The sequence below is a fragment of the Doryrhamphus excisus genome, linkage group LG11, assembly GCF_037039965.1.
Source record: "Doryrhamphus excisus strain RoL-2023G ecotype Guam linkage group LG11, RoL_Dexc_Guam_v1.1, whole genome shotgun sequence".
Taxonomy (NCBI): domain Eukaryota; kingdom Metazoa; phylum Chordata; class Actinopteri; order Syngnathiformes; family Syngnathidae; genus Doryrhamphus; species Doryrhamphus excisus.
The window spans coordinates 9,917,048-9,940,415 of record NC_136367.1 but is presented as its reverse complement, the minus strand read 5'-3'; the positions used below and the strand labels follow the sequence as shown (position 1 = coordinate 9,940,415).

General features: G+C 44.1%; 1 long non-coding RNA gene across 1 annotated transcript; it reads right to left on the bottom strand.

The window, feature by feature from the left end:
• Positions 1–6,682: 6,682 nt before the first annotated feature.
• LOC131119622 (uncharacterized) lies at positions 6,683–23,239 on the bottom strand. Its single transcript, XR_013629442.1, has 4 exons — positions 23,085–23,239; positions 22,873–22,940; positions 7,181–7,241; positions 6,683–7,093 (listed from the first exon to the last, which is right to left on the bottom strand). It is a non-coding gene; the product is annotated as an uncharacterized LOC131119622 (long non-coding RNA).
• Between the last annotated feature and the right edge of the window lie 129 nt (positions 23,240–23,368).

Sequence of the window (23,368 nt, the reverse complement as noted above, 5' to 3'; positions counted from 1 at the left end):
ATACGGAATAATAATAACTAGAAAATTCCCGCGGAAATTTTGATGGACTGGCCACCTGTGCTGTGAACCTCGGGCCCGCCGTAGCACCTAGCAAGAAAGCCTCAAGTACGGAAAAGGTTGATGCAGTCCCATAGTGTCCCCACATCATGCCAAGTGTGTATTTGCCTTTAAACTTGAGTAAATTAGCTAAAATGCTAAAATGCTAACATGATAACGGCTACCGTGCTAACACGTAGCAAAACAGCCTCAGGTCCTGAAAAGTTTGGGGCAGTCCTACAGTGTCCCCACATCATGCCATGTGTGTATTTTTGTTTAGACATGAGTAAATTAGGTAAAATGCTAACAGTCATCATGCTAGCACCTAGCAAGAGGGCCTTAAGTTTAGAAAGTACCAAGGTTGTCCTATAACCTCCCCACAACATGCCATGTGTGTATTATCCTTTAGACATGAGTAAATTAGCTTAAATGCTAACATGCTAACGGGTACCATGCTAGCACCTAGCAAGAGTGCCTCAACTTTAGAAAGGGCCAAGGCTGTCCTATAACCTCCCCGCAACATGCTATGTGTGTATTATCCTTTAGACATGAGTAAATTAGCTTAAATGCTAACATGCTAACAGGTTCCATGCTAGCACCTAGCAAGAGAGCCTCAACTTTAGAAAGTGCCAAGGTTGTCCTATAACCTCCCTGCATCATGCCACGGGTGTATTTGCCTTTAAACGTGAGTAAATTAGCTTAAATGCTAACATGCTAACAGTGGTTATGCTAGCACCTAGCAAGAGAGCCTCAAGTTTGGAAAGTGCCAAGGATGTCCTATAACCTCCCTACATCATGCCATGTGTGTATTTGCCTTTAGACATGAGTAAATTAGCTTAAATGCTAACATGCTAACGGCTACCATGCTAGCACCTAGCAAGAGGGCCTCAAGTTTAGAAAGTGCCAAGGATGTCCTATAAACTCCCTACATCATGCCATGTGTGTATTTGCCTTTAAATGTGAGTAAATTAGCTTAAATGCTAACATGCTAATAGTCGTCATGCTAGCACCTAGCAAGGGAGCCTCAAGTTTGGAAACTGCCAAGGTTGTCCTATAACCTCCCTACATCATGCCATGTGTGTATTTGCCTTTAGACATGAGTAAATTAGCTTAAATGCTAACATGCTAACGGCTACCATGCTAGCACCTAGCAAGAGAGCCTCAAGTTTAGAAAGTCCCATGGTTGTCCTATAACCTCCCTGCATCATGCCATGTTTGTATTTGCCTTTAGACATGAGTAAATTAGCTTAAATGCTAACATGCTAACGGCTAGCACCTAGCAAGAGAGCCTCAACTTTAGAAAGTGCCAAGGTTGTCCTATAACCTCCCTGCATCATGCCACGGGTGTATTTGCCTTTAAACGTGAGTAAATTAGCTTAAATGCTAACATGCTAACAGTGGTTATGCTAGCACCTAGCAAGAGAGCCTCAAGTTTGGAAAGTGCCAAGGATGTCCTATAACCTCCCTACATCATGCCATGTGTGTATTTGCCTTTAGACATGAGTAAATTAGCTTAAATGCTAACATGATAACAGGTACCATGCTAGCACCTAGCAAGAGAGCCTCAACTTTAGAAAGTGCCAAGGTTGTCCTATAACCTCCCTGCATCATGCCATGGGTGTATTTGCCTTTAGACATGAGTAAATAAGCTTAAATGTTAACATGCTAACAGTCATCATGCTAGCACCTAGCAAGAGGGCCTCAAGTTTAGAAACTGCCAAGGTTGTCCTATAACCTCCCTACATCATGCCATGTGTGTATTTGCCTTTAAATGTGAGTAAATTAGCTTAAATGCTAACATGCTAACAGTCGTCATGCTAGCACCTAGCAAGAGAGCCTCAAGTTTGGAAAGTGCCAAGGTTGTCCTATAACCTCCCTACATCATGCCATGTGTGTATATGCCTTTAGACATGAGTAAATTAGCTTAAATGCTAACATGCTAATGGCTACCATGCTAGCACCTAGCAAGAGAGCCTCAACTTTAGAAAGTGCCAAGGTTGTCCTATAACCTCCCTGCATCATGCCATGGGTGTATTTGCCTTTAAACATGAGTAAATTAGCTTAAATGCTAACATGCTAACAGTCGTCATGCTAGCACCTAGCAAGAGGGCCTCAAGTTTGGAAAGTGCCAAGGTTGTCCTATAACCTCCCTACATCATGCCATGTGTGTATTTGCCTTTAGACATGAGTAAATTAGCTAAAATGCTGACATGCTAACGGCTAACATGCTAGCACCTAGCAAGAAATTCCCAAGTTTAGAAAGTGCCATGGTTGTCCTATAACCTCCCTGCATCATGCCATGGGTGTATTTGCCTTTAAACATGAGTAATTTAGCTTAAATGCTAACATGCTAACAGTCATCATGCTAGCACCTAGCAAGAGGGCCTCAAGTTTAGAACGTACCATGGTTGTCCTATAACCTCCCTACATCATACAATGTGTGCATTTGGCTTTAGACATGAGTAAATTAGCTTAAATGCTAACATGCTAACAGTCATGCTAGCTCCTAGCAAGAGAGCCTCGAGGTTAGAAAGTGCCAAGGTTGTCCTATAACCTCCCTACACCATGCCATGTGTGTATTATCCTTTAGACATGAGTAAATTAGCTTAAATGCTAACATGCTAACGGCTACCATGCTAGCACCTAGCAAGAGGGCTTCAAGTTCAGAAACTGCCGAGGTTGTCCTATAACCTTCCTGCATCATGCCATGTGTGTATTTGCCTTTAGACATGAGTAAATTAGCTTAAACGCTAACATGCTAACAGTCATTATACTAGCACCTAGCAAGAAAGCCTCTAGTTTAGAAAGTGCCAAGGTTGTCCTATAACCTCCCAACATCATGCCATGTGTGTATTTGCCTTTAGACATGAGTAAATTAGCTTAAATGCTAACATGCTAACAGTCATCATGCTAGCACCTAGCAAGAGAGCCTCAAGTTTAGAAAGTGCCAAGGTTGTCCTATAACCTCCCCACATCATGTCATGTGTGTATTTGCCTTTAGACATGAGTAAATTAGCTTAATTGTTAACATGCTAACATGCTAGCAATTAGCATTTAGCCACACAGAGAGTTCAGAAGTTTATCTAAAAAATTAGCCATCAATCACGTTTCTGCGCGGCCGTATGGCTGAGCTACAAGGCTGTGAAATGTCTGTAAATTCTTAGTTTTTCTCTGCCATGTGCTGTTCTAAAAATAGAAAGGGTATACCTAATCTAGTGGCCCATTTTTTAACGTTTCGGTTAATAGCGTCGCCATGGTTACACAAAATGTTCCAAAAACTAAATACCGCTGTAGTCCCGAGCGCCACGATTCCGGCGGTGTAACATGTGTGGGGGTCCTTCTTGCGGTTTTGGCCGCATTACGCGCGCAAAAAAGGGAAGATTAAGATATACGGAATAATAACTAAACAGCAATAACAATATGGGCTGGCTCAGTAGCCAGCCCATAGACTGCTACTGCAAGTAGCAGTCTATGGGCTGGCTACTGGGCCAGTCCATAACTAGAGAATTCCCGCGGAAATTTTGATGGACTGGCCACCTGTGCTGTGAACCTCGGGCCCGCCGTAGCACCTAGCAAGAAAGCCTCAAGTACGGAAAAGGTTGATGCAGTCCCATAGTGTCCCCACATCATGCCAAGTGTGTATTATCCTTTAGACATGAGTAAATTAGCTTAAATGCTAACATGCTAACGGGTACCATGCTAGCACCTAGCAAGAGTGCCTCAACTTTAGAAAGTGCCAAGGTTGTCCTATAACCTCCCCGCAACATGCCATGTGTGTATTATCCTTTAGACATGAGTAAATTAGCTTAAATGCTAACATGCTAACGGGTTCCATGCTAGCACCTAGCAAGAGAGCCTCAACTTTAGAAAGTGCCAAGGTTGTCCTATAACCTCCCTGCATCATGCCATGGGTGTATTTGCCTTTAAACGTGAGTAAATTAGCTTAAATGCTAACATGCTAACAGTCGTCATGCTAGCACCTAGCAAGAGAGCCTCAAGTTTGGAAAGTGCCAAGGATGTCCTATAACCTCCCTACATCATGCCATGTGTGTATTTGCCTTTAGACATGAGTAAAGTAGCTTAAATGCTAACATGCTAACGGCTACCATGCTAGCACCTAGCAAGAGGGCCTCAAGTTTAGAAAGTGCCAAGGATGTCCTATAACCTCCCTACATCATGCCATGTGTGTATTTGCCTTGAAATCTGAGTAAATTAGCTTAAATGCTAACATGCTAACAGTCGTCATGCTAGCACCTAGCAAGAGAGCCTCAAGTTTAGAAAGTGCCAAGGTTGTCCTATAACCTCCCTACATCATGCCATGTGTGTATTTGTCTTTAGACATGAGTAAATTAGCTTAAATGCTAACATGCTAACGGCTACCATGCTAGCACCTAGCAAGAGGGCCTCAGGTTTAGAAAGTCCCATGGTTGTCCTATAACCTCCCTGCATCATGCCATGTGTGTATTTTCCTTTAGACATGAGTAAATTAGCTTAAATGCTAACATGCTAACGGCTACCATGCTAGCACCTAGCAAGAGGGCCGAGCAACATAGCATCAAGTCTTGAAAGTTGCCAGGCACTGCTCTGGTGTCTGTACATGTCATGTGATGTTTTCCAATTGAAAGCAGCACTTGCATTGCCATGGAGGACTAAAGAGCAGAGAGTGCCTGACATGCGGGTCGATACTGAACTATCGATTCCTGACATGATGATAACACAGCTCATTGCTGTATCATGGATTCTATAAAAATGTTGATATTTTGATACTTTGGTCTTTGAGGTGCCTGGAGTCACTGTGCTTAATTAGAAAAATCTAGCTTTTAAAATCTACATAATAAATGAGCTGTATGGTATCAGCTGGGAAGGGAATCATTGTAATCCACATGTCAAGAGAAGGGGGTTTTTGAAGGGAGGGGCTGTGAGGAGGAGGAGGAGGTGGTGGCCATGGCAGTGAATGAGCACAGAGGGCTGAATCGCTCATGTCGAACAGAAGCTTCTTACGGCCAAACGATTCGAGATATGGACACCACGAGACGACCGTGAGCGGCCCGAGGGTCGGGGCTTTGCATAGATCTGCTCGTTTTGCATATCGGTTGAGAAATGACCGCAGGATGACGAGTTGAAAACACAGAAAATTAAAGATTTGGAGAAAGAAAAGACGGCGTCTTTAACATGGGAGTGAATGGGAGACATGCCGGCGCTCTTCTTGCTTCTGAGGGCCCAGAAGGCAATCCGTACATCTCTCAGACATAAGAGTGACATTTTTGGAAAGGGGACAAGATTTCCTACGTTTTCACCAAATTAAATCGAGCTGGCTAAAACGGTGTGGCCAGGAAGAGGAGTTGTTTGCAAAGCCAAAAAGTTTTCTTTTCGTCTCCCCTGCCACAGTGGAGTCAGAGTGGGAGACGCTGGCGAAGCGCACACCTCCTTCTGACGAAGATAGAGCGAAAACTAAACATCCTACGATAAAACTAATTAGCCACAGAGAGAGTAGAGAAGTTTATCTCAAAAATGAGCCGTTAATCACGTTTCTACGTGGCAGTATGGCTGAGCTACAAGGCTGTGAAAAATGTGTAGATTCTCGTTTTTTTCTCTGCCTTGTGCTGTTCTAAAAATAGAACAGGTGAAAACCTAATCTAGTGGCCCATTTTTGAACGTTTTGGTTAATAGCGTCGCCATGGTTACACAAAACGTTCCAAAAACTAAATACCGCTGTAGTCCCGAGCGCCACGTTTCCGGCGGTGTAACATGTTTGGGGGTCCTTCTTGCGGTTTTGGCCACATTACGCGCACAAAAAGTGGAAGATTAAGATATAAGAAGAAAGAGAAAAATAATAACTAAACAGCAATAACAATATGGGCTGGCTCAGTAGCCAGCCCATAACTAGAAAATTCCCGTGGAAATTTTGATGGACTGGCCACCTGTGCTGTGAACCTCGGGCCCGGTGTCTGCCGTGCTGCGCCGCCGAGCATTATGCATTGCCTATTGCAGGAATTATTTTGTACAAACTATTTGTAAAAGGCATCTAGTGGCATCACATTGAAAGTGAAAGCTTAAATGTGTTCATACATGTGACCTGACATCAGCAGTTGTTTCCAAAGTTGGGGTTTCTCAACTTATTGTCATAAGCCTCATAAGCCAAAATAGAACCAAACAGTAGATTTCAAGGCATGTGCAGCTGGATGAAGGAGCCAGGAGACTGAAGTCGGGGTTTCCCTGCTGAGGCTGCTGCCCTTGACCCAACCTCGGAAAAGCAGTAGATGGGTGGAATGCAGCGGAATATTAGCACTTTTTTCAGTTTAAAAAGACCATGGAAGCAAAACCTGTACTTAAGTTCATATATAAAACCAGACAATTTCTGAATAAATCATTTGACAGTTTATTTAAAAAGGAACCACAGCAAGATGCAACAAAGCCTTAAATTCTTGAAGTCAAAATGTCAACAATTACACCAGTTATGAACAGTATTGTGATGTATAATATTCTGTAATAAAGAAAGATAAAACCAATGACAAACACTTCATGTAGCAAGGCAACATGTCCCTTCCCTTATGTAACTCAACAGTTTAGGTCAGCGGCCCAAGGCACATCAAATATTTCAGAAAAAAAAACAGCAGTTTTAAAAGCGTTCAATGACATTATATCGCACCAACTCACAACAAAACAAGTGATCTTGAGGCACTTTGGTTCACATTATTATTATTATTATCATCATTAGTTTGGTCTAGCCTCAAGTTTATCATAAATGAACAACAGAAACCCACATGAGCAAGCACCTGGCAACGGAGGCAAGTAAAAACTCCCACTTGAGAAGAAACCTTGGACAGAACCCAGGCTCAGTGGGGCAGCCGTCTGTCTCGACCGTTTGGGTTACAATAGAAAAATGTTTGGTACAGCATGATTATGCATAATAATGGTCTTTATACATGAAGGTGCAAACGCTTGAGAACAAAAAGGCATAGTGAACATATATGTATGTGGTAGGTAACTACGTATTAAAACAGGAATGAAGTATTAACACGTCCGGGAAATGTTTGTGTGAAGGATTGTCCTTTCCCTAAACAGACACACACACAAACCCAGTAAAAATTGTATCAAGACTGAATTCTTAATTGTCAATTCATAAAACAAACTGTCAACACACCTTTTCTGTCATGTCCTGCAGTTGGTATCAGAATGCGAGTTGAACCTGTTCTCCTCTGTAGCTGTAAAACACACAAATCACAAATCTGACACTATCAGCTTTTTATCCACACAGGAAGTCAGCTGGGATATTCATATGCTGAACATCCCCAATATATAGACTCCACGTGACATATTGCGGAAAAGTACTGCGACTACTACAAATCTATGAGCTTTGCTTTTCTCAGCTTTTCACGCAGCAGCACCTACTACAGGGGAGAGAAAGACAGACAAGTTAGTCAAATGTTATCAGTAACTGTCATATACATAAACACTTTATAGATGTTATATATTGTGTAAAATGTACTGCCACTAATACAAATCTTTGAGCTTTGCTGTTCTCAGCTCTTTGTGCAGCAGTGCCTACTACAGGGGAGAGAAAGAGACAAGTTAGTCAAATAAATCAGTAACTGTCATATAGATACTGTATATACACACACACCCAAACACAGTATATACTTTATCAATATTATATATTGCGGAAAAAAAAAGAGGTCCGATGACTACATATCAGCAACGCTGATACCGATAACTGTTCTCATGTCTTCATGCAGCAGTACCTACTACAGGGGAAAGAGAAAGAGAAACAAGTTAGTAACAAGTCAGTACAGTAATTGAAAAAGCTGAAAGTAATACTATGACCGAGTATAACATAACAGCCTCGAACAGGCTATTCATGCAACAGTGCCTACTACAGGGGAGAGAGAGAGAGACAAGTTATTAGAATGTTCCATCATAAGTGACATGAAGTTTTAGGAATAGGGAGAACATGACTATGCCAACACTGCCCGTTCAGAGATGACAAAACAGTAATTCTGACCCGTGTATGTATCTACTACATATAATAAAGCGACATCTTCCGGTTGGGGCTAAAGCGTGTGCAGCAGCATTTCTGAAAGGCAGCCCATGAGCAGAGGTACAGCATACCTAGCCTTCAGGTCACAAGCATGGAGTACTTACATATGTGAGATGGCGTGGATGGATGGAGGGGAGGAAATGGCCACATGGTCATTGCAAGCAAATGTTCATTGGGGACAAGACAGCATGTGTAGATCAGACCAGGACCTACAAAGATGTTAAGATACAGTACACCGGACTGTGGTAACTGTAGTAAGAATGCAGAACACCTGACTGAATGCAAGACTGCGGTTGAGAAATGTAAATGTGATCAATCAGTGTCTGCTTGCCAGTTGTTGCCTTGCCGATGAGCTGAATATAGCCTCTGGACTCAAACAACTCCAGTATAGGCTTCTTACGTTTTGAATGCAGGTCCTCGTTGAAGTCGCCACAAACAACAATGGGGTGGCTTTCCATCATTGCCAAGGTGTCCAAGAGGTTTGTCAAATCAGGTAGAAATGTGCCCAGACTCAAGTTCGGTGGTCGATAAACAGTCGCCACCACAGCCGTGATCGGCACCACGACTTTAACCACCAAGAATTCAAGGTCTGGCACACTCTGGACAAACCGAAGTGGCTGGCCTTGAAGTTCCCTCCGACAGTAGGCTGCAAGTCCGCCTCCCTCTTTCGAAGCCATGTCTGGCCTGTTTAAGTAGGAAACACGTCTGTTCCGTACAAAAACAGCGTAGCCCTCCAGCTGCAAGTGCGGCGAGATGGAACCAGACAAATGCGTTTCCGTCAAACAAAGCACATCAGCCAGTCTCAGCTCATGATGAGATTTGATGTCCTCCATGTGACACGCGAGGCCCTCTGTGTTATGGTGGACAATCTTCAAAGTTGGAGAAGGCCCTTGTGCAAAGTGCAACAGCGGTCTGACAGACAAGAAAGAAGCGTGCAACATGCTGTCCATTGCCAAAGCAATGTTGGGATCAGCATATATTTTCTTCTCATCCAAGTCCATGATCTTCAGTCCCTGGAGCGAGGTCGTGCGACTTAGAGCGACGTAGGCCATTCCAGGTTCAAACACACGCTTCAGGGATACGACCGCACAAGATAGCGTCATGCCTTGCACTTTGTGCGCCGTGCATCCAAAGGCCAGTTTTGCCGGGAATTGCCGCCTCACCAGTCCTTTGATGCTTAAACTTTCCTCTGACTTTTCAATGTAGGCCAAATCGTCCCCGGGTCCCTGAAGTTTCTTCCGAAATTTCAGGCCTGCTCCAGGATTGTCCAAAGAAATGCCAAGAAAAGTAACAGCGGCCTGTGGTCCACGGACAATGTTCATGATGGTCCCGAAGGTGCCGTTCACGAGACCATCCTCAATGTCCAAGTTCCGGATGATCATGACTCGCGTTCCTACAGCGGCTTGCAGGTTGTCGGGCAGATCTCTTTTCCTCCCGGTTATCATGTTGGACACGATGACCAATTGTCCGGTCCGGGGGTCTTTTCTGTAGTTTTCTGCCAGAATGTCGACCACATTCAGTTTCAAAGCTGCCACAGTTGCACGGTTGTGTTCGTCAACCTCCTTATTGGTTGCAAAAATGTGGAGCGTACTGGTGTGACACTGAGATGTTTCGACAGTAGCCTGCTGCAGTAAAGCCCGGTCACTTTCATACAAGGGCTCTTCCTTCCGCTTTTCCCTTACCCTGTTCAAAAGCTGGGCAAAGGTCAGGTCCTCCTTCTGTCGCATGATCTCTGTAAGCCGGACCAAGTGAAAGTTGGTCCAGAGGTCAAGGACATTATCCTCATACACACAGAGGGGTTTGGCCCTTCCAAGAGGTGGCAGCTGGTAAAAGTCCCCAACTACAAGCACAGAGATCCCTCCAAAGGTCTTCCGGTTGCCCTTGACTTGCTGGAACCGCCAGTGGACATACGCAAAAAGATCCTTGGAGACCATTGATATTTCATCAATGATTAAAATCTACACGTTGGAAAGACTCACCCGCAAGGTGTCCAGTGCGTTGCCAAGTCCTTGATATGGAGGCCTCAAACTTCTTGGGAGCTTCAAGACCGAGTGTAGGGTTTTCCCAGAAATGTTGAACGCAGCTGTGCCGGTAAATGACGTCAACAGAACCGTGGGCTGAGACAAATCCGCATCGGTACGAATGCCAGGAAGCTGCCGAAAAATCTTGGTGGCCTACTGGTAAATGCACTTGATGACATGCGACTTGCCACATCCAGCTCCCCTAGAGATGAAATAATGAAAGGGCTCAAGGTCGCGATCAGAAACGCACTGCAAACACCAGTCGCGTACGGCATAGAAGACGAAAGCCTGCATGATGTTAAGACTGCGGTACATCCTCCTCACAAAGTCCGGACTCAACTGGGGTGCTTCAAAGGTTGGCAGTACTGGGGCACCGGAAAGGTCAGCCTGATAGGCAGGAACGTCATCCTGCTCATCCCGCTCGTCCGCTGCGTTTGGCATCATGGTCTTTAGCGCAGCAAGACATTCCAGGCGCTCTGCTTCCACCTCTGGCGCAAAAGAGTTCCACGCATTAACAGCTGGACCTTCCTGTTGGAGTTGCTCCAAAGCCTTGTCCAGTTTCTTCGCTTGGCCCTCAAACCGCTTCATTTTCTCATCAACGATGGCTTTTGCCGGACCTAGCCTTGACCATCCGTCCAGGTAGAATGACTCATAAGTTGGGTGGGAGTCGCTGGTCAACTCGCGGTCCGTCCTGTGGGGCAAGTAGAGTTTGAGAAGGGCCCTGAAATATTTTTCAGGAAACTTTGTCATGGAAAACCGCGTGTATCTTATGACGGCAGGTTTTCCCCTGGTCCTCTTCTGAATGCAACCCATGTCGTTCAAAAGGGGAATGACATTTGGCCCTTCTCTCTGGTGACCGTAGACCACCCGGTAATCAGACGCAAACTCTGCCAGACACATAGACTCAAATGCCTGCGTACGTGGTCTGTTGGCGTACTTTTCCGGCAAACTTGACATCCACACTTCAGCTGAATCTGGGTTCATGGTCATAAGCCGACTCATGGGCAGACTCATTCGGAAACCGTCCTCGTCGGTTTGGAGGAACACCACATTGCGTGAGGACTTCTTCAGGGGCAAACTGCATGTTCGTGCCACTGCTTCTTGAGCACTTACCTCTCTGTGCTTTGAATACGCCTGCATGATCTTTTGCATCTCCTCCTTCTGGTTGACGTCAGACTTTTGCACGTCCTTGATGACAGATTTGAGGAACTCTGTCATCTCGTGCTCCGGCTTGGAGATGTAAGACATCATGTACATGATGCAGCTGATATCATCAAGAATATACTGGATGTCCATGTTGGCGTTCCACGCACGCAGCAGATGGGGGTTGTAGGCATTAGTCCAACTTTCTTGCGGTGTACGCTTCAAGTGGACAGCCATCCCAGTACTGAGGTTCTCAACATAGTGCTTATACCGGCCCAGGGTCAGCTGGCACGAGTTGAGCAGGTCCGTCAGATCCTCCGGAACCTGTGTGTCCATAAGATGCTCTCTAACCTGTTTTAGCTTTTCCTTGGACTCCCTCTGTTTCTTCGCCAACTTGGTCCTTTTGGCACGGGCATCTTCCACCTTCCGTCTCTTCTTCTTGGGGTCATCGTTTTTCTCTTCGTCATCACTGGTCGGGTCCTCAAAGGGAAAGGTAATTGTGGTGACATCCATGGGCAGTTTAGGGAATCCAAAACGACAGGAGACATTTCCTTTTCGGCAAGATTTGGTGTGACTGCGGCTGTGAGTTTGAACACTCATAACCACTTCATGGAGTTCCGGATCCTTGGTTTGATCGGGGATGTGGCAGGTGATATAACGGTCGATGAATTCGACCACTTCGCCACAGTAGATGGGATCTGGTTCCTCGATCACCGGTGCATCCTTTATCCACACCACCATGTGAATATGAGGACTTCCTCGTGCTTGAAACTCAACACGATAAAAGTAGTCCTCGACTGGGCCGATGGGCTGCGCAGGAGACAGAATAAGCTCTAAGAGAGCATCTACCCTTTTCTCAAACATGCGCATGACCGTGACTGGATTGCTGCGGAGAATCTCGCATTTAGCGTTCCAGTCCAGATCTGAAAAGTGACCCTCCTGTTGGCCTTGCTGCGCTTTTATCACAGCAGTGACTTCAGGCCATCTCATTTCCGCCGCAGAAAAGGTAAGAAAAAATGTCGGCTTCCCTAACTGCCTGGCCATTGCGTGGAGCTCCCGGTGAGCTTTCTCCCAGTATGCTGGTGTTCCTCGGAGTGGCTGCATAAATCTGGTCACTTCCCTGTTCTGTATGAGCCGCTCCAACGCCTCCTTGTCCTGGATCATCCGGTTCAGAATTTTCCTCCCATCCGCAGTATGAGGTTTTCCTTTCCGCGACTGAATCGACATGCTGTTATTGGCCATGTACGTTTCAATGACAAATTGGGCAAAGAAAAGGTAGCCCTGATCTTCAGCAAAGCGTGGATCAACTGAAAACAATCTGGCGTTGAAGTAAGAACTCGGTGATACTTTAACGATCCTCTCCTCATCCATCGTGTTCTTTCCCGTTGGGAACAGAACAGGAAAGGCCATGGCCTCCAGCTGCGGCACAGCAAAAAATCCAACAGGCTTGTTTTGTTGGGCAGGAGCAATGCTGAATATCCCATCCCCAAATGAAAGACTTTCCTGTGCAATGTCAAGCGGCTGCATGCATGTATCGAGCATGAGGCCCGGCCGAAGTTCCTCCTGATCACCTTCAACATGCTGTGCCTGCGTAACTTGGGCATTGCTGGCCTCTTGCTGCAAGGACGATGACGGCAGGGCGGATGGCTCCTCTTCCCCTTCAAGGACACTTTCAGCTGCTGCATTCTCATTGATGCACACATCCCTGTACTGTGGATGAGTGTGTATCAGCGTCCTGAGCCCGGCTATAACATTCGCCATATTTACTGTATAAAAATGCTGATGTCCTTTATACCGAAGGCGTCTCTTTAGCTTTACCTGCAGCAGTTGAGCTTCGCTACGTGGCCTAGGTAGTGAGTTCATGTTAGAATAAAATGTAGATACAAGTATTAATTTGTTAGTTATCACCCTTATATCCATTTGCTTAGACAATAGAAAGTGTTTGAATGTGCTGAAGAAGGAATGTTCCCGTGACCCTGATCAGAGACCCCCCAGTGACCCCCAGGTCCTGGAGGTGCCTGGATGCACCAACAGCGACTCTGCAGATGCTCATGTTAATCCTGCAAGAATGTGTCAAGATAAAGAACTCATAAAACATTACAAGTAATTGCTCTCACATACACACACACACATAGACAAACAAATACAGCTCGTGCAACTGCCTTCTCCCCCCTCCTTAGAGTTGCACGACCATGTAGTAGGGACCCCCGAAAGAGAATAAAAGGAGAGGAGTGTGAACTGCATATTCAGAGTGGAGCGGCATGTCACTGGGTATGTGGTTTCACTCTCCTCGCTGCGAGAAACTTTGAATATTGTTGTCTGTCTCTTCTGTATTTCTGTATTTAAGTGTTTTTACAAGTGTCATAGGAGTTTGAACCTGACATTTACTTGGTCCTTCGAGCCGGATCCCAAGATACCTGAGGAGTCCAGTTGTGGAGCGGACAAGACAGAAAGACCGTGGCCACGGCAGACAAAACCCTTTGATGGGCTGTCTTCTCAGCTCAACAACTGGAAGCTGAAGGTTGACGGGATACCGACGGAAGAGAAGACAACAAACAGTAAGACACTTTTGATCAGAGTGTGAGTGTGAGTGAAAGGGTGTCGTCCCTTTGTGTTAAAGCAGGGGTGGGCAAACTGAGACCTGGGGTCCACATGCAGCACGCTAAGGGTTTTGACCCCTAGAGCTGAGTGCGGCCCGCGAGTCAATAAGGTTTGTCACCCGGTGCTAAAAGCCTTGTGTATACTAGTCGCTGGCAAGCAAAGAGACGGACTTGACAGTCTTCTGTAGGAAGACGAGCTGGCAGTCTTTTGTGATAAGGTGGACTTGGCAGTCTTTTGCAATAGGGTGGACTTGGCAGTCTTGTGCAATAGGACGGCTCGGCAGTCTTGTACAATAAGACGCACTCGGCACTTGAGTAGTCTTCTTGAAAAGACAGAGAAGTCCTTTGTAAAAGACGGAGTTGGCAATCCTTTGTAATTAGACGGCGTTGGCGGTCTTTCACAATAAGACAGAGTTGGTAGTTTTTTGTACAAAGACGGAGTTGGCGGTCATGTTAGGCTAGAAAAGGAGAGCCTCTGCAGTGAAAGGCCTTTTCGGGGTTCGAATGCGAAAACGTTTTCAAAGTACGAATGAGTGTGTGAATGGGAGATTTTGTCACTAGACAGGTCTTCATATTAAAGGGTGAGAAAAAGAGTAAGTCTTTGAGGAAGCAGAGGCAAGAATTCTCCGCCCTCACCGGGGTAGAAGCTTGAGAATTACCTCAAAGAAAAGTTCATTACTCTCTCACTGACAAACAACCCTGTTGTTAGTTTTCCCTAGGAAGCTCATCACAACAGGGACCAAAATATTCCCAAGATGGGAAATAAAAGTGGGAAACCACAAGTCAAAAGGGAGGAACTGAATTGCAAGGATTGGTGTTACGTGTTTCAACACCAACCAACCAAAATAAAACATCTAGAAATATGGATTAACAAGTATGGTTTTGACGGACAATTATCGATCCCTAAATTAATTAAATTGCAACAGGATATTGCGAAAAAGAACAAGAATCAAACCAATAAAATGCAAAAGGAAGGGTATGATGACCTATCATATTGGAGGGAGTTGGCAGAAAAAAGACAGAAAGGCCAGGCTAAAATGAAGAATGAAAGGAAGGCGAGAGAAAGAGCAGAAAGCGAACGTTGTAAAAAGGAAGAGTTACAAAATACAGTAAGGGAAGTTTTACTTCAGGAGTATCAAAAAGATGAAGGAATAGTAAGTGAGGAGAAAGACTCAGACACATTTTTTACACGAAAGGAAGATAACGAAAGTAGGGTTATGCCAACTAAAGGAGTGAGCAATAGTAGTCAAAATGATGGTGTAGTAGGTGGACAATCACGATTGTATCCACAGTTCCCTGAACCCCCACATTATGACAACCACGATGTCAGACCATCAGCGCCATACCCACCACAAACAAGAGCTAAACCTTTTTCTGTTGAGTGGTCAAAACAGATGGGAGTAGTATTTTCTCCTAAATCACCACCTAGGGTTTCACCGGAAACCGATACGTTCCATATGATAGAGGTACCAAACCCTAATATAGTCGTGATACATACCAATTCAAATCCTGGCATAAAAGGGTGGGTTGATAAACATTTCATCGGAATGCCCACAGCAACTATGGCATACTATATCACGTACGCACAGCATGCAGAAAAGGTGTTAAATAAAAATAAGATGCAAAAAACAGATACCTTTGTTATAGATGACGGAGAAATCCTCTTCCAAAGTCAAGGGAGAGTCAGAGGAAAAGGTAGAGGAAGAGGTAGAGGTAGAGGAACAGGTAGACAGAATGTGCGAAGCTATCCCAACACTACTGGATGTTGGAATTGCGGTGAAGAAGGTCACTTCTCCCGTGATTGTGACAAAGGCCAGTTCAAAATTAACCAAAACCCATATTCAGCATGACTAGGCTTGTCTTAACAAATACAACCAGAAACAAATGATAAAACTAAACCTAACTAAATTTACAAGAGATATTTGCCTTTGAACATCCCAGAAGTCATATTGGAAGTGAATGGTAATCCAATCAGATTTCTTTGTGACTCAGGAGCATGTAGAACAACTTGCAGAGATGAATTTCTACATTCCAGATCTGCAGGCAATACATGGCTCAGGACAGCAGGAGGAAAATTTGACAATAGTGGTCAACTCCCTACCAATAACGTTGTGGTCTCTAGGTCCATCAGATATAGGACTAATTAAAAGAGCCCAACCTGTACAAATTAAAGCTAAAAATGATTACAGGTCATGTGTTAGGCAATACCCAATAAAACCAGATGCATATGAAGGAATAAAACCAGTGACAGAAGAATTGTTAAAAGCTAAAGCCTTAGTAGAATGTAACAACTCAAAATGGAACATCCCTATTTTTCCAGTGGGAAAAAGTGCCACTCTCTGTGGGATGGAGAATGATACAGGACAAGTTGTAAATCAAGCTGTGGTGGCAAGAGCACCTTGTGTGCCTGACCCACACACATTGTTAAATTCTTTACCAACAGATGTCACATAGTTCACTATAGTAGACATCAGTAATGCATTCTTCTACATTCCAATAGAGAAAGAAGGTTTAGGTTTGCAGGAAAAATATACATACACACGCCTACCACAAGGATATTGTGAAAGCCCGACGATTTATTCACAAGCAATGATAGCCATTATGTCTATGTTTAATCCCCAAATGAAAGCCAGATATTACTATATGTGACATCCTACTAGCGTCACAAGATAGGAAGTCATGTGAGGAAGACACAATAGCCTTATTGCACCATTTAGCGAAAGAAGGCCATAAAGTGAGTAAAGACAAGCTACAATTTTGTAGGCAATCAGTGAAGTATTTAGGCCATCAGTTGACAGGGCAAGGACGAACTATTCTAGCAGATAGGAAACAAGCAATTTTAAATGCACCTAAACCACAAACAAAAAAGCAAATGATGTCCTTCTTAGGACTCACTAATTATTGTAGATGTTGGATCCCAAACTATGCACAAATAGTGTCACCATTAACAAACTTAATGTACAAAACAGACTTAAAAATGACGTCACTCTTACAGTGGAATGAGGAGGCAGAAAAAGCATTTTGTGAAATTAAAAGAGTACTGGTAGGAAGTACGATTCTAGCACTAACAAAAAGAGGAGATTTTTGTAGATGGTTCCTCAAAGAAAAATGATTTTGGAAAAACAATAACAGGCTATGCAGTCATTACACAAGTTACAGTGTTGAAAGCAGAGCCGTTACCATCCTCTTATTCTGCACAAGCAGCAGAATTAGTAGCACTTACTGAAGCATGCAAACTAATGAAAGATCAAAAGGTGACGATTTATACTGATAGCCAATATGTATATTCAACAGTACATACCTTTGCACAATATTGGCAAAACAGAGGTATGATAACATAAACGGGAAAACCAGTAACTCATGCAGGATTGTTAACAGCATTACTAGAAGCAGTGCAATTACCAAAACAAATTGCATTGCATGTAAATACAAGGGACATACAAATAATACTAATACCCTAAGGAAATGTGTTCGCTGATAAAATGGCAAAACAAGCGGCACTAAAGGAACTGAACCATCTTGAAACTGAAAAATTACAAGTAGACTTTGAGATATTGGCTGATATGCAACAACAAAGTCCAAAACAGGAAATTGACCACTGGCTTAGGAATAAAGCAACCCTGGACAAAAATGTTTATATGTCGACAGATAAGAAACCAATCTTGCCAAAAAAGTGTAAAAGTGGGCTGATATTTTGAGCCATGGTGTAACACATGTCTCAACAGGAGGGATGTGTCACACTATTAACACCCACTTTAATTCGTATTTTAAAAAATCGTATTCAAAAAATTTTTGTAGAGCGTTAACGTGTGCAAAACACAACGTCCAGGACAACTTGTGACCGAGGTGTGGCCAATTTCCAAAACCACGATATTAAGTTCAAGTAATACACATGGACTTTATTGCGCTAAATAAAAGTGAAGGAAAATAAGCCCTGATTCTTGCATCCCAGAGCTGTTGTAGATTGGCTTCAGATAGGATGGAATAGGGATTATGTGTATGAGATGGACCAGGATCCTGTTCCTGGACCAGATACTTGCTCCTTCACCCCATTATCTTATTACCTCCTGAGTTTAGTTTTCCAATGAGTGAATGGCCATAAATGCCTGAGACCATCCTGGCTTTTTGGTTCTCCCACAATGATCTCTGGAAAGATAACACGAGACGCAGCACAGGATGCTGTGTCCTGACCTTCTACTAACTTTACTAGTGGTTGACTGGTACTGATCACAGTTTAACATGGTATTCATCTAATCTGCATGGAATATATTTTCAATGAAACAGAATTAGACTACAGCAATCTCTTTGTAAATCAAATTGCAAAAGGAAAGGAAAAAAGAAAGAAAACAGGAACAATGTTCCACATGGACTTAAAGAACCATAGCACGTGCCATCCCCAAAGTGGAGGACTGGTAGAACAGAAAATGCATGGAAGAAACAGTGTCCAAGGACACAATGTTTAGATCTTGTTAAATTACACATAAACATGACGGCACAAATGGTTTGAGTCCATATGAAACATTGTTTGTTACACCTCATAGGTTGACACAGTCCGAAAATGTGTAGGAAACTGACGACGATTCCACTTTGATAGAAGACATGAGTCTGACACCAGGAGACCAAGTTTTGAGTAAAAGTGGAGAAAGAAAACGCTGGCACTCTCCCAAGTGGGAAGGGCCTTATCAAGTACTGTTAACGACACCAACAGCATTAAGAATTGCAGAAAGAAACACTTGGATACATCAAACCCATTGTAAAGTAGTCATTGTTCAGGAGTCTGACGAGGAAGGTAAAGACCAGTCTGTGATGCAGGGGACTTCAGAGTCCTAGACTCTGAGGCATCGTGCTGAGCAGTGAATATTATAGCACATACCCTTGGCCAGAAAACCGAACAATGCATCCTAGTTCTAAGATCACTATTGTAACAGGATTGGTATTCCTAACAAGTTGCAGTGTCTTCGTCTTTCCCATACAGTGCCTCAATGTCTCGGAGTGGACCATGATCTTGATCGCACACCTCCACCCTTGCTCTGCCAACATACTGACAACAACATCCTGATTCAACAACATGCATGATGAGTCCTCTCATCTCGTCAGCCATGCCATTGTGTCCAGTTTTATCTTCACCATGACCTGAAGAAGATCCATCACATGAACTGTGGTCTGACAGCAAACAATCACCGCCAGACATGCATTGTGATTCACTTTCCAAGACTACTGAAGAGTTCAGAAGACATTTGCTGACATGGTATTTATGGTGACGACAATCACATCACCAGCCACTAAAGTGGAATGTGGCCGATTTAGAACTGGACAGGATCACACCTGTGATGCAAGGACAAGCCAAGCACCAGAATCTAGAAGTGGCAACAAATGGCCACCTGCAAGGAGGACATCCAGACGAGAGACTGGAACAACAATATGACCATGGCATGTGCAGCAAAGGAGACTTTGGACCAAAGACTTGATGGAGGACTTTCTGAACAAGCAAGGTGGAAGGAAGCAAGGAGGTGGGGTGTGATGGGATCATGCCTACTCTGACTCATCTGATGCCAAGGATGACAATGAAGTTGACAGTAACGCACGCACACACACGCACAAACAGTACAAGAGAGCAGACGTGTGGTGTTGATGTAGAGACAAATACCACTATGACATTGTATATAACATGAGCGGAACATGTGCAGTAGTGACATAACTGATTCCAGTATATTTACCCTATGAGTGTTGACATGTTACTAAATGCTATCTTTGAAGCAGATGAACATCACCTCCCAAACTACTTCCAAACGAAAAGGGAGGTTCCAGACACCGACTAGATGACGCAAGACAATCCCACTTACATCGATGCCATCAGCGTGCCACGAGGGGTACGACCAGAAAAAGACTAGTAAATCAGATTGCATCAGGTTTGGAGGAAAGTATTATCCCATGGATAAGTTGACAAAAATGTGGATAGGATTAACTACCTCCACTATGACATACAAAAGCTTGGGAACTACACCGAGGCCGGACTCACAGCAATTCGAGAACAACTCCATGCCACGTCACTCATGGCCTTCCAGAATCGCATCGCCTTGGATGGACTGCTGGCACATCAGCAAGTAGTGTGCGCCATGTTTGGCGACCAATGTTGCATGTCCATCCCCAACAATACAGTTCCACAGGAATACTGATGCGTGCGATCTCTGGCTTAGAGGCGCTAAACACCAAGATGAAGGAACACTGGTGTTAACAATGAGGTGTTTGGTGACTGGTGGAGAGCATTTTGGAGACAATGGTCTCCTTACGTGATGTCCGTGCTTATTGCACTCGCTGTTGCCCTTCTTTTGTGTGCCTTATGTGGATGTTGTATCCCTATCTTGAAGGTTACAATCACATGGACTGTGAATTTAGCCATGGCACTAGTACAACAAGGTAAACGAAATGTACCCCCTACTGGTGGCAGGTGGCAGCGATGACAGTGATGATGACTAGGACAGCCATTATAGATATGCTCCTGACGTGTTTCTGACTTGTACTTTGACTCAGATGACGAGAACACTTCCGTTTAGGTGTAAGCACATTTTCTGACAAAGATGACCTGCGAGGAAAAAACCGAGAGGAGACCCAAGGAACAACAGCAAACAGATAAATGTGTGATAAACAGGAGGGAAATGTTAGAATAAAATGTAGATACAAGTATTAATTTGTTAGTTATCACCCTTATATCCATTTGCTTAGACAATAGAAAGTGTTTGAATGTGCTGAAGAAGGAATGTTCCCGTGACCCTGATCAGAGACCCCCCAGTGACCCCCAGGTCCTGGAGGTGCCTGGATGCACCAACAGCGACTCTGCAGATGCTCATGTTAATCCTGCAAGAATGTGTCAAGATAAAGAACTCATAAAACATTACAAGTAATTGCTCTCACATACACACACACACACATAGACAAACAAATACAGCTCGTGCAACTGCCTTCTCCCCCCTCCTTAGAGTTGCACAACCATGTAGTAGGGACCCCCGAAAGAGAATAAAAGGAGAGGAGTGTGAACTGCTTATTCAGAGTGGAGCGGCATGTCACTGGGTATGTGGTTTCACTCTCCTCGCTGCGAGAAACTTTGAATATTGTTGTCTGTCTCTTCTGTATTTCTGTATTGAAGTGTTTTTACAAGTGTCATAGGAGTTTGAACCTGACAGTTCACTGCTGCTTCCATTTCCGACGGTACGCACACTACTGAGCCATGAACAGCTCGTTGCCGTCCTTTGGGCAATGCTACAATTTTTGCAAAAGGTATAATTTTTGCTATCAGCTGTCTCTCGAGTACATTTAAATCAGACAGCTCTTGGGGAATGGGTGCCAGATCCAACTTATTTGCAACTGCCAGAGGTGGCATTGCACATCTCCTAAGGTGGGAGTCACAGGTGGGACATATCCATTCCTGCTTTCTCTCTTGCGGGGCAGTGCATGGGGCAAAACAACTGTTGTTGCAGACGTGAACATATTTACCTGTCAAGCTGGCGGCCACTATGTCACTGTTGTCGCGATATTTTCCTCGATTGCATTTCTGTACCTGATTTAGGAAAAGAGCACAGTGGCATACAGTACAAACATATGTGGGCCCATGTGCGACTCTTTCGCGGAACGACGATATTGCTGCTTTCATTACAGCGCTTGCTGGATCCTGCGCATTGTTGGCTGAATGCCGAGTTATAGTCATGTATTTAGTCTTTATTTGAAGCGTGCATTGTAATTTGTGCCGAATACGCTGCCTGGTAAGACGGTTCCTTTCGCAACGCTGAACACGATGTAGCCTTACATTAGAATGTCTATCTCTCACATATGTTATTTTGAGAATAAGGATTGTTTCTATACTTCTGCATCCATGTTTTCATGAAAACAGCCCACCTTTCCTTAAAACCTGGATGGTTGCGATATTTATTTCTTAGATACATCCTATATCTTGCCTGAAAAGCTGGATCCCGGTGATACCGCTCCCTCAGATACAGCTTCTGTCGTTCAACAAAAGCCAGATCAGATTGATACCTTTTCCTGACATATGCTGACATTAAAGTCTTTTTGGTCGTCGGACTTCTATGGTATTTTTCAGCTACGTGCGCCTTCTGTTTATTCTTAAATCACACCTGTATCGCGTGGTAAAGCGGTTTAATTTTTGTTGACGGTAATTAGTGTCTGATACATACTTGACCTTCATTTGTAGACTTTTTTTTGACGGGGATCGGGTTCTTTTGAAGCTTCGTACAGTCTACATTGTTGGCACTTGAGTGCCCTTTTCATAGCGGTCCGTCGCCTCGTTTTACTCACTTTGGAAAAATCTACATGGACGCATGGCGGTACTATGAGCTCCTCTTGATCTGTCTCAACACATTCTCTTATTGCTGTGTCTGTTACTTTGGTGGGCTCTGAAATGACTACGACATCCAACTGCACCTGTCTGTCACTTGCTATCTGTTCTAATCCAAAGGAAACCGGTACCAACTCGTAGTTTGCATCGGGGCTACGATCCGAAAGGAGCTCATGCACATGGTCGACTGAGTCATCTAAGTGTGAAAATGTCATCATAATCGCAGTTCCGTTTGGGACTGGCAAACCTACTGAAGATCGACTGTGCGAATCAAAAAAAACGTAGCATCCTGACCTATCACGAAAAACCGCAAAGCACTCTGGAGCCACAATCAGAAAAGCATGAGTGACATCTTGTGAGAGGCACTCAAGTTGTCTGGCAAGTGGCAACAAATAAGGATCTACTAGGGAATTGCTGCGATCCCTCACCAAACCAAATTTCGGCTCCAACTGTGTAACCGTGTATGCATTGTTGTCGGTGTGAACTATCTTTGGCATTTCCTCTTTGGTTAAATGATTGCTGATTAAACGTAGTCCTAGCCCACATATTGTCCACGCATAGAGCGAGTCTCCATTTTCAAGAACTCTGTCAAGAACGTCTGCATCAAAATGAAACCCCTCAGCATGGTAGGCCAAGAACGTCAGTGCCATACACGTGCACTGATTATTGCGAGTACAATCGTCATACCTCAAATCCATCTGGGAGTGAGTGGCTCGGACGGTATGAATGCGTCGACCAGCTTCCGTGTCACACTCCTGAAATGTAGTATTTGTCGTGTTAACATACATTTGTGTAATCATTTTAGTTTTTACCATAGAAAAGCTTACATTAGCCTTGTTTTATCAATGCAACTTTACAGTAGATGTAGTCGACGTATACATTTCCTGTGTTAAAATTACCTGGCTGGTCCCATCCATGACAATGTGCAGTAGTGGCATTGAGGACTTTGCACAAATGTCTCTCTGAACCACTGACTCTGGACTGCAAGGCGGTGATGGTGTTGACGGCAGCTCTATAGTACGCAGCGTTGCCTCAGGCTAAATGAGAAGGCAAAACTAACTTAAAAAATGGCACACAAAACCAACAAAATACCACCTTTAATATAGTAACAAATATAGCATGTGAATATGATAAAAATAGAAAATGTTTGTTTTACCCAGCTGGGCCCATCCATGACAATGTG